This window comes from Leuciscus leuciscus (genome assembly GCF_965113295.1).
Source record: "Leuciscus leuciscus genome assembly, contig: HAP1_SCAFFOLD_915, whole genome shotgun sequence".
Taxonomy (NCBI): domain Eukaryota; kingdom Metazoa; phylum Chordata; class Actinopteri; order Cypriniformes; family Leuciscidae; genus Leuciscus; species Leuciscus leuciscus.
This window is the reverse complement of record NW_028117825.1, coordinates 3,085-15,353: the sequence shown is the minus strand read 5'-3', so window position 1 is coordinate 15,353 and position 12,269 is coordinate 3,085. Positions and strand designations below refer to the sequence as shown.

Sequence of the window (12,269 nt, the reverse complement as noted above, 5' to 3'; positions counted from 1 at the left end):
AACCTAGCTTGGACGCTTCCGATGACTTCTGTTCTAATTTAATAGTTTTGGAAAACGGTTGAATTAAGTTCCTGAAGGGCATCCAAGGGGGCTATTGTATATATCTTTGGTTGTTGCGCGTTGTTGGGTGAAATATGCAATTGATTCTATTATGACTCATATAAATAGTCTTATATTGACTATAACAATGCTTGTATGTAAAGGAAAACACTGTATACGGTTTTTATAAGAAACCTTAATGTATGGAAACAATGTAAGAGGTTTTTATAAGAAACCCTTGAACTTGGTTTATGTAAAGAGTTTTTATAAGAAACCCTTGAACTTGGTTTATGAAAAGAGTTTTTATAAGAAACCCTTGAACTTGGTTTATGAAAAGAGTTTTTATAAGAAACCCTTGAATTGATTTATACACTGAGACATGTTTGATTTGAAATTGTTTATTTGATTTATAATAATGACACTGAGACATGTTTGATTTGAAATTGTTTTATTGATAAAGCTGATTGGTTAAAGAAAAAAGACACTGTAAACCATTTGTAGAAAAATCATTTATTGAAGTAATGCAATGAATTGACGGAAATATATTCTGTGTTATAAGTATTTATTAAAGGAAGAAATAGGCTAGATAAAAATAGTAGGCTACTATGTATTAGAAAGAGCTTTACCAAAGAAAGAAGAAAAATGCAATCATTACCGTCTATGTGTTGCGGCCGAGACACAGAAGATACAGCGATGAAGAAAAGGTCCAGAAGAAGGAGGACGGAGAGACAAAGGCTTTATAACCAAGTCCTAGGGGGTTTCCAGGAGAGGGTGACCAATGAACAAGTTTTAGGGAGTTTCCAGGAGGAGATTTCTGAAGATGTCCAAAAGTTGATGGACTTTAAAAGAGCTGGAATGACATGTCCAGTCAGACGCTGATTCACCAAGGACGGCCTCTCCGGTGTTAGATGCCTTGCCATTGCGCCTCATGAAGATGAAAGCTTGTAAATTATTTGGTTTGGATTTGCTTTTATTTTTATTTTATATATTAGTACTTTTTATGTAAACTAGTTAACCTATATTTCATTTAAAAAAAATACATAATTGAAATTAAGAAGCTCGCCTGCCTTAAGTCTCTGTTTTACAAAATATTGAGCTGAACTAAACCACAGAGCAGTCTTTCGACTGAATTGTAAGTATGGAAATGTATATACTTATTGTTTAGAACGAATTTGACTGACTTTACCTAACCTGAGAATAAACAAAATAAGGTAGAAGGTGTCTATATTTAAGACCCAAACAAGGGGTTAAATTAAGCACCATAAAACAGCGTGTACGGCAAAATCCCTAGATATTTAGCCAACTGCCTCAGCTTCTGATCTTCGGGGCTGACCACTTGTGTCGTGCATCCTTGGGAAGGACTGCAAAGCGATATAGTTTTCCTTATCTATAAACGGAAAAATATAAAGTAAGAGTAAATAGAAGAATCAAACGTTATAATGGCCATTTCAAAAGACTAAATGAGAAGAAAAGGTATTTGAAACCTAGCAAAGGAAAAAAGAAAAACAGCGAATGAACATCTTATCAGCCCTGAGCCAAAAGGCCTTTTAATATTCAAATGTATTGACATGAGAACAAGTAGAGATTTGACCATGCGTTAAGTTGTTCCAGAGACTCTTCAGAGACCGAAAACAATATAATTTGACTTGTATTGTTAAAGAAGATAATTATATTATAACTTGAATTATAATAAACATTATATTACACTCGCCGAGCAGGACAATAATTGGAGAAGTGTGACTTTCGTCATTAAAATTGAATTTCTGAAACAGAATTTCATTTGTGTGCTACCCAGTGCCAAAAAGGGGCGGAGTATGCCTTTATTTTTCACCGTTAGAAAACACGGCTAGGAGTGTGGCACAGGTAATAGCACGCAAAAAAATTCCTTGACTGGGGTGCACCAACTGAATTGAATCTGATAAGATAAGTAAATTTACGAGGAGGGTGTGAAATGCTAAACAGCAGACAGAAGTACCACAGTTTTTTGCAGGTCAAAAAATATCTGCACAAATTAAAATGTGTGAATGCATTGCACATGCAGCAGACTGAAGGCTGAACTGAAAAAGCAGCTTCAGGTGTCACAACACACTGAGACAACAGCAACAATTCAGACGTGGTCAATGAAATTCGGTTTCATGTGACATCTGGAATTAAAATTGCTAACAAGTAAAAGAATTCTACACGTCTGAATTTAATGCTTTTGAAATATTGGAATTATCTGTGGTTCGCTCTCCTCTGTTTTCTGTCTCAGGCTTAGGCTACTTCTTGAGCATTTTTTTAATTAGTCAGTTGGCTATTTGTCAGCAGATCAGATGAGGATGATAATGATGATGATCATGATAGCATGCTACTAAATATAACTTAAAACATTGAACTTTAACTTTTATGATTTAATAAGCTAAGTATTTAATAAGTTAAAGTTCAAAGTTGTAAGTTACACTATGATGCATATAGGGAATTAAGGAACATTTTATCTTCCTGAGATTGGGTTGCTAAAGTTACAACACTCTCTGTCTCTGAAGATAAACTGATTCTGTATGTCCTTCAATTAATTTTCATGACTTTCAGATATCCCAATGGAAGATTTGTAAGAACGTGTTAAATCATTTGTAAATGTGTTTATGAGATGTTAAAACAGGATGGGTTAAAGGTTAAACAGATTGGAACATGAGTTTATTTTGGATTAAAAAACCCAACCCAGAGATTTTTTTTTTAAGAAGAATTGGGTCAAGGCAAGCTAATTATTTAGGTCACAGGTTCTTTTTGAACTTTGCACTTTCTAAATTGTTGTAGGCTTGTTTTCATTTTATTAAGTGTATGAAAGAGAACTTGAGTAGGCCTATACAATAATAAAGTAACACAATTAATCTTTTGTTAAAATCCATAAGCTATTACACACCTTAACTTACAACTATAGGCTAACTATTAAATGATTCAATAAAATTATTTATTTTCTGCTACAGATTATTATGTAGCCTAAGCAGTAGCCTAATTATAAAACAGACGCATGCAGCCTATTGTGCTGTAACTGATTTTTATTCGTTTATTTGCGCATTAGAGTCAAAACGAAACTGAAAGAACATTGAGCTTGAATCAACTAAAAACGAAAGTGTTGCTCAATGACTCAGGATTCAGCGCTCAGACCTCAGACCTCACGCAGCACTTTCAGCCTCTGAAGAAGAACAGTAAGTAGCATGTCCTTCATTATGCCTTATTTTATGTTTTTTTTTATCCCACTGGAACTTTACCTGGTTATTTGTGAATGACATTTTAAAGTGCATAGGCCTATCACAGAACTGTAAAATACAAATGGATGGAAATCTTCCACCAATGTTTTAGCCGAAATGATATATAGATCAGAAATATTGTAAGATTGGTCCGTGTCGCTTCAGTTTTTTTTTAATACAAAAAATGCAAATACAAAAATTAAAAATTGAAACCAGACGTTCGTTTCTGTGTGTAGCTACTTCATCAGTAGATAGGCCTACTTTTGCTAAATTGATCCTACTTTTGCTAAGATAAACCGATTTTCTATTTTTCCAGTTTTGGTCTTGTAATTTGTGACGTGAGCTGTAGCACAGGGGTGTGGCCGTGGACTGTCTTGTTTAAAAGACTGAACACAGAGGACAACCTTTTTCACCGGAAGTGCCATAGTTTTTATTATTATAAATGTGCTAAATATAAGGCAGTCACGGACTGGTCATCGCGAGCAGCCGGGAAAAGAGAAATTTGGCACATTGCTTGTTTGTATTTACCTACTTATTTAATTCATTTTATTAATAGGCTATACCTTACACACTTGGCCAAGGGATGCATTTTACAGTACAACCACGAGATCATCCCAGTTCATTTTCAGTGGGATAGGAAGCAGAAGGAGGGCAGCTCACCAAGATCCAGATCATTCATGGGAATCTAGCATGAAAGATAAAAAGACTTCCAAGTGAAAAAATACAAAAGATTAAGCATATCTATCTATCTATCTATCTATCTATCTATCTATCTATATACCTATATATATATATATATATATATATATATATATATATATATATATATATATATATATAGAGAGAGAGAGAGAGAGAGAGAGAGAGAGAGAGAGAGAGAGAGAGAGAGAGATATTGGTCAGGGCTGAGTTTCCCGATAACGTTGTCTCTTAGCGCGCTACGAAGACTCATAAGGTATAACTTAACTGAAGGTATACCATTTCTAGGCGTGTTCCCCGAACTATACCTTAAGAAGCTGCTTAAGATATACCTTCTTACGTGCGACGTTACCGGGTGCTGTCCATGGCGATGGTGCTGAATCTGCTGATATCGATGGCTCGAGAATCAATTATTCTCTCGTGCAAGGGCTGTTTATCTGAGAAAGCGGTGTTCTTTATAAAAAAAAGCACTTTAGAAATAGTTGAAGTTGCATTTATTAGGACTCATGGGATATTATAAAAAGTAATCCAAACTATAATAGCCTATCATAGCATTGCCTACATATTTTAAAATTGTATCATATATTGCTGCCATAATAACCATTTAAATTTGTATGTGCTTTCTTCTCTTTCCCATTTTTGTTCGCTGAGGTGGAGCTGCGATGAAATATTGTTCTTGTAAATACTTTCAAGCATTTCAGTAATAAAAGTGTACATCACGTACGGTGCTCGGCAGTGATCAAAAAGGATTTAAACAGTGAATTTTGAATCTCTTCTCGAAAACGCAGAGATGTGGATTCAGACGGCAATTAAATGACCACACGTCCTGTTTGTCAAAAAACAGTAGGTACTAATTTGGCCAGGGATTTTTACGTGGGTTGGGTGAGAAAAAACACTGATATTATGGATTCGGACGGCACTAAAATCACAGACTCACCCCTGTAAATGTTTAAAATACCGGACGAGCCCATGATAAACAATATCAGCGTCCGAATAGGACTTAACTGACAGTAGCCTTTGCTTTCACTGGCCTTTAAAATCGCTCTTTTATTAAAATACATTTATAAAATTGAATTATATATAATAATATAATTAAAATTCTAACAACAATCAGTGTAATGACAATTTTATTCTTTGCATGAAAACACTTGAATTAGCCTAACTGAACACTGTCTGTGTGTATTAAAACTTCAGAATTATATTCATATTGCCCTGCAACAGTGATAAGGTGAAGCTAAGAGTGGTCCAGACCAACCTTCCGAAAGTATGACTTACAGAAGGTATACTTAACTAAGAACGTTTCGGGAAACACGTATTATCCATAAGGTACAGCTTAAGGTGTAACTTAAGAACGACGTAGCGTTAAGAAGGTTTCGGGAAACTCAGCCCAGGTTTTTAGCTCTCGTTAGCTCTCCAACATTGGTCTCCTCTACAGCACTTAAAAAATAAATTAAAAATCCCACTATAATAGGTTCTATTTATAGAACATTTGTGACCACATCCTAGTGCTGCTTCCTTGTTCCTGCTTCCTAAAGATTAGAACAGGATTTTCAGAGAGAGGCAAAGTAGCCTACGCAGCAATTAAAACGAGAGAGCAAAAAAAAAACAAAAAAACATTTAACACATTTAACCCTTATCCTCTCCTCCTGTGCCTATAACAAATCCTTCCCTATATTATAATTATTCAAATTATATTCCCTAAATTATACTTCTACATTTTTGGGGAAAAACAAATCTGCGGAAACAGTGTAAAAGTAGCCCAATTCCACGGGATAACCCATGCAGCTTTCAATTACGATGCCAATAAATAAATAAATAAATAAATAAATAAATAATGCTGAAAAATAATGTCTTGGAAGCAGTAGTTTACATGGGTCAAAAATGATCAAAACAGAATCTTTTTTTGTGTGTGTGTGCTTTGCTTTTTTGTGGTGGGGCTTTGTAAAAAAAAAAAAAAAAAAAAACTTTAGTGTGGAGCCCGGAGTCCATGTCCACCGAGAATTTTTTTTATTTACATTATTTATATACTAATTATTACTATACATTTTTAGTAAACATGGAAATGGTAGACATGTGCAGGTATAGATAGGCGGGCCAGAGTCCTAAAAAAAAAATCATCCATTTGAAAACATGCAGTAGATCCATACAATAAACTGCCAATAATGTAATTTGTTGACCATAAATGCATTCAAAATGCTGACATTTCATATTTAGACAATTTTTTAACAGGAATGAAAATGAGGCAGCATAAGGATTGAAGGATAATGAATTGATTAATAAAATAACATTTTAATGAAAGTTTGTGTTAATGAAAGGCTAAGATGTAACTAGTTAAAATGCTGAATATTCTAAATTGTATTCTGTTCTTCAACTGTTTTATCTTTCCCCCTCTTTTTTTTTGGACCCAGGACAGACAATGGATTCTGTTGGAGATGAATTCAAGAGAAGTCTTCGTAATAAAGTATCTGGTCTGAAGGAGGTCTATTCCCTTGAGCAATGTCAATTCATACTGTTTTTCTGCACCATTGTTTCTAGTGCTGGAACTGACATTGACGCTGCAATGAAGTACATTGATCAAGTTACAATTGGTGAAGCCAGATTAATAATAAAACATAATTAATTAAACTTAACCAATTTTTTTATTTTTTTTTATGATCCAATTAACAATATACTTTTAACTGCCCTGCAGGCTTCACGCCAGTCATCTTGGTGATACTCCATTCTACGTTTGACCCTGACAGAATTATCCCAGACAGCAACAATGCTATAAAGAGACATGACATATTTGCAGTGGACTGTCTGATTTTTGATAACGAATTACTGAGATGTCAGAAGAATGACAATGCAATTGCTGAAACTGCACAGTACCTCAAATCAAAGGTAGGCATGTTGATCACCATGGACACTTTTCACAAACTGCGATGATGTGTTTCCAGTTATTAACATAAAAATCTAGCAAAGTTTTTATATTTCCATTTTTTTAAATGTACATTTGTAACACTATACTTTTTTTATAAAAAATAAATACAACATAAATACAGGGAGGGAAGGTAGGCTAAATTTGACACCTTTTTCTCTTCTGACTGTTGTAATCAATCTCTTTATATATTTTTCTCGTTTAGAAACTTGTGGAAAAGATATCGTGTATATTTCTTTTCTTTTGCTATTGCAACAATCAGGAATGCAATGATCATATTTGCTGTATAGAAGTTTGCCCATTCATGACAACTTCCGCTTCTGAAACCAGCAAATGTGTGAAAAGGGTCCAAAGTGAAAGATGAATGTGTGTTTTATTGTATTTAACACAAATATATTCATATATTAATTTCCCTTCCAGAATCTGACTTCATATTATTTCTTGAGTAGTAAGTATTCCAAGCTTTACATTCTTCATTCTTCAGTAAAATGTTCACTCTTACTATGCAATAGCGTAATTAATTATAGTTATAAAAATAAATGAAGGAATGTGAAGGAATAAAACAAAAACCTATGGTATTATATTTGATATAAGATGTCTTTCATTCTTGCAGAAGATGGTGGAAATCGAAATCTATCCAGAGACTATAGAGTGCTGGAAATGGCAGACTAATCACTGAGACTCAACGCAAAGATTCCTTTGTTTCGCTCGTTACTCTCGTTGGTTTATTGCTCTTTGCCTTGTTTTCCTCATTATCCTTTTGGCGCTTATTGCATATTTTTTAGTTAAACTGCTTTGTTGATAATTAATCCAGTGCTAATTCACACAGTCTGCCTCTCATTTAATGAAGAATGAAATGAGCATTTTGTGATTTTCAGCAGTAACTGTCAGCCGCTCAAATTATCCTATAATGTCAATGACATACAGAATATCACCAAAACTGCATGTATAGTAGACAGCATGAAGAGAATCACATTTTGAATATAAATTAGCAGGTAACTGGTTATATGATGATGCTTAGAAATGTCTATGTGAGATGTGTTTCTAGTAAAGAAGTATGCATGAACTTCACTTTTTAAATAGGCCTAAGTGTTTTGTGATTGAATAGTTGAGGCACAAACAGTCAACTGTCATTAAATGTGCTAATGTTGCATGTCATTGTTAAATAAAAAAAACAGCCTAGCCTAAATAAACAGCTGTTTCTTGCCACATTTTATTCATGTGTTCTTTCATTGTTCCTATTATTTTTTAGTTTTTAGTATCAAGAGTAAAACTAGAGGTATGTATTCTGCAGGGGAAACAACTCCTTGTCAGGGTTTTTATTATAGTTTTGTATTTATATTATGCTACTACTGCATTTTACTTCTGAATATTTTCAAGGTTGTTACATTATATACTTTTGTGTAGTTTAATGTAAAATCATATGTGAGGGAAAACAGGTTCAGTAGGTTACTTCACATTTGTACGTGAATATTTAATGAAATATGCAGTTCCGAAAATTAAAGTAACAAAATGTAGGTCTGTTGTCACTATATGAACAAATTGTTGCTAACTACAGCTGCGTCCCAAATCAAAGGGCGTATCTGAAGCCCGGACCGGTCTAGCCTACAAGGACTGTTCTTGTCGCCTGGCAACTGTGACAGCTGCCGATGACGAGCGGGAGAAATACTGGACTTTTTTATATTCAATTGGGTTTTATATTCAAACAGGGCTAAACCGAAAATACATGATCCGGCAGCGCCGGGGCTGTAACATCCTCACCATGTCCTCCAGTAAAATATAAAACATAAAAATGACAATAGCCAATTCTGGCTCCATAGCTGTTTACTCAATTAGGCAAGGCAAGGCAAGTTTATTTATATAGCACATTTCTTACACAATGGCAATTCAAAGTGCTTTACATAGAAGAAATTAAAATAATAAAAAGAATTAAGAATAACTAAAACAGTTTAGAAAAATAAAATACAGTACTTTTAAAAATAAAAAAAAAGAATATTATTATAGATCTTTCCTTCAAAAGGATTCCCTTAAGACTTAAATCTTTCAACCTTCTTTTAACCTTCAATCTTCTTACGACTTCCATCTATCAACTTTCCTTTAACTTTCTTTTCTCCCTCATTTACTCACACGTTCTTTTCACTTTCTTTAGCACTGCGTTCACATTCTTTCTCAGACGAAAACTTTAATATCGTCATTTAAATACTGTTCTACTTTCAAACCCACATTAATACACGTCACTTTCACATTATCACATAGGAGAAATTAAAATAATTAAAAGTAATAAGAATAATTAAAACAGTTTAGAAAAATAAAATAAAATACAGTACAGTACAAACAGTCGGACGAACAGCGGCACAGTGCTCATTCAGTAAATGCATAGCTAAACAGAAGTGTTTTGAGTCTGGATTTGAATGTGACCACTGTAGGAGCACATCTGATCTCTTCTGGAAGCTGGTTCCAGCTGTGGCTGGCATAATAGCTAAAAGCAGACTCGCCATGTTTAGAGTGAACCCTTGGTATTTCTAGCTGATATGATCCTAATGATCTGAGTGATCTGTTGGGTTTATATTCAGTGAGCATATCTGCAATGTATTGAGGTCCTGGGCCATTGAATGATTTATATACCAGTAATAATACTTTAAAATCAATCCTAAATCTAACTGGGAGCCAGTGTAAAGACCTGGGGCCTCATTTATAAAACTTTGCGTAGGATTTGCGTCAGAAGTGGCGTACGGATGAAACATAGGACGTGCGTACGCACAGAAATATTCGGATTTATAAAACCGTGCGCACGCACATCCTACGCAGTTTTCCCTTAATAAATCACAATCAATTCTAAATGTAGCGCAGCTTTTGCGGCTTCATGTCACGCCCGTAGATGCCCATAAATAGTCCGTGAAACGCCCACAAGTTAATATTCATTGATTGCGAAATCATGGCAAACACAGAGAGGAAATCAAAAAAAAAACGTAACTTCACTCAATGTGAAGTAGAAGTTATCTTTGGCGAGGTGGAAAAGAGGAGTAAAATGTTGTTTGGAGGGCACAGTGTGGGCATTACTAATGTAACGCGCGTGTGTTATCCTTTAACGTTAGTTCTCTTACCCAGCGCTGTTCCGTGGGTTCTTGGCTTCGTTCCTTTTTATTGGGTTATCACCACTGTAGGGAGGACACTGACAAGGAGCTCCGGTGATGACAACACTTGTTTATTGAACAATTCAGAGGCGACATCGTGAATGGCCGCAGCCGATTAAAGAGTGCATCTCATCTCTTCCTCTGTACTATCACAACTGCCCAGATTGATTTCTCCCCCGATCTAAATCACGGGGCACGTTCTCGCGATATTATCCCAAATCCTATTTAAAGTCATAGAACATTATAACTCTTAAATTTCACTTCCTACATAATACTCCCTTACCCAAGAAGAAATGTCCTCATTTCTATAACATAGTTCTTAAGACAATTTTTTTTTCTTAACATGTTTTCCAACATCTGTATCAAAGGGGTCGAAATTAACAAAACATGTTTAGCAATACAAAAACATATAACTCAAATAGACCCCTAACGGCATCAATATATATAATTATATATATAAGCATGCTCTAAATAAAGATTCCCATTGATTTAACTTTGCACCTAATATAAAGAACACATGAGAACAAAGAACATTTAGCAAATCAGTAAAGTGCAAAGTCCTTCAAATGGTAAGGCAACCGACGTGTCCTAGGGAGCACATCCCGAGTAGACACTGGAGTGTCAGGAACCTCATAAGCACTTGTTGACGGTCCAGCTTCAGGTGTGCACAGTGTTAGAGGAAGCAGTTCAGGGTTCAGGGTAACATGGCTGTCCTGTGCATTTTGCGCAGAGCTGGATGGTTGTGGGGTGCTAGGTCGTTGAATGTGAGGTTGCAACTGGGGCAATGGTGTGGGCTCCAATGGAACCTGGGGTGCAGGGATCCCACCGCTGCCACCAGTGTAACGCGCGTGTGTTATCCTTTAACGTTAGTTCTCTTACCCAGCGCTGTTCCGTGGGTTCTTGGCTTCGTTCCTTTTTATTGGGTTATCACCACTGTAGGGAGGACACTGACAAGGAGCTCCGGTGATGACAACACTTGTTTATTGAACAATTCAGAGGCGACATCGTGAATGGCCGCAGCCGATTAAAGAGTGCATCTCATCTCTTCCTCTGTACTATCACAACTGCCCAGATTGATTTCTCCCCCGATCTAAATCACGGGGCACGTTCTCGCGATATTATCCCAAATCCTATTTAAAGTCATAGAACATTATAACTCTTAAATTTCACTTCCTACACTAATGCCAAAAAGGCACTTGAGTGGCAAAAGGTTGCAGACGGCGTAAATGCTGCAGCCTCACAACCTCGACCGTGGCCGAAATAAAGAAGAAATGGTCGGACATCAAAGTTGAGGCAAAAAAGCGTCTAGTGCATCGCCAGAGTTGAGGCATACGTCATACGTTATTTTATCAAAAATAAAACAAACTAAAGGCATATGCATGAATACCATGATTCCGTAGCTGATGAAGAAATGTTTTACTATGAAAACAACTTTCCCCAGTGGACAATTAATACATCTATCTATTTATCTATCTATATATCTCCCTAATTATCTATCTATCTATCTATCTAATTGCATCTATCTGCTCCGCCAGATGGACACATTGACGAGAATATCAGTTTTGTACATTATTTCGTTCTGTTTACTATATTATTTATGAGGATGAATTGCACAACATGCCAATATTATTGCAGAACATATTTCACTTTTCTTTTTGCAAATATGTGTTAATTAGCATTTCTGTTGTAATTTTCGTTTGATTTTGTTTGTTTTACACTTTGATCGATCAAACGGGTGTTCGTGTAGGCTGTTAATTGTAAGACTTGCTTTGTAAAGTCTTCATGTTATTTATGAGAGGCAGTATTGTCATTTTTTTTACACAACGGTCTAAAGTTTCACACACTTGGGACACGGTGTCGCCATTTCTCATTTCACCCGTTTTTGTGCGTACGCCTGGGTCAGAGCTTGCGTGAAGGACCGCACATTTTCCCGTCAAGTTTGCTTTTTATAAATACCAATTATTGCGTAGAGAGCGGCGTACGCCTTCTTTTGTGCGTACGCAACGTTTATAAATGAGGCCCCTGAGTGTGATATGTTCATATTTTCTGGTTCTGCTCAGAATCCTGGCGGCAGCGTTCTGTATGAGCTGCAACTGTCTTATGGTCTTTTTGGGAAGGCCAGTGAGGAGTCCATTACAATAATCCACCCTGCTGGTGATGAAAGCATGCACAAGTTTCTCTAAGTCTTGTCTGGAAACAAAGCATCTAATTCCTGCAATATTTTTCAGATGATAGTATGCTGATTTAGTTATTG

General features: G+C 35.7%; 1 long non-coding RNA gene across 3 annotated transcripts; it reads left to right on the top strand.

Moving 5' to 3' along the window:
- The first annotated feature begins 2,650 nt into the window (after positions 1-2,650).
- Positions 2,651-8,082, top strand: LOC309492070. 3 transcript variants are annotated; one of them, XR_014203423.1, is made up of 5 exons: positions 2,651-3,224; positions 6,373-6,552; positions 6,654-6,844; positions 7,302-7,329; positions 7,495-8,082. It is a non-coding gene; the product is annotated as an uncharacterized lncRNA (long non-coding RNA). The 3 variants fall into 3 exon arrangements; XR_014203424.1 differs by having other exon boundaries at positions 3,178-3,235; positions 6,378-6,552; XR_014203425.1 differs by lacking the exon at positions 2,651-3,224 and having other exon boundaries at positions 5,995-6,552.
- Positions 8,083-12,269: the final 4,187 nt, after the last annotated feature.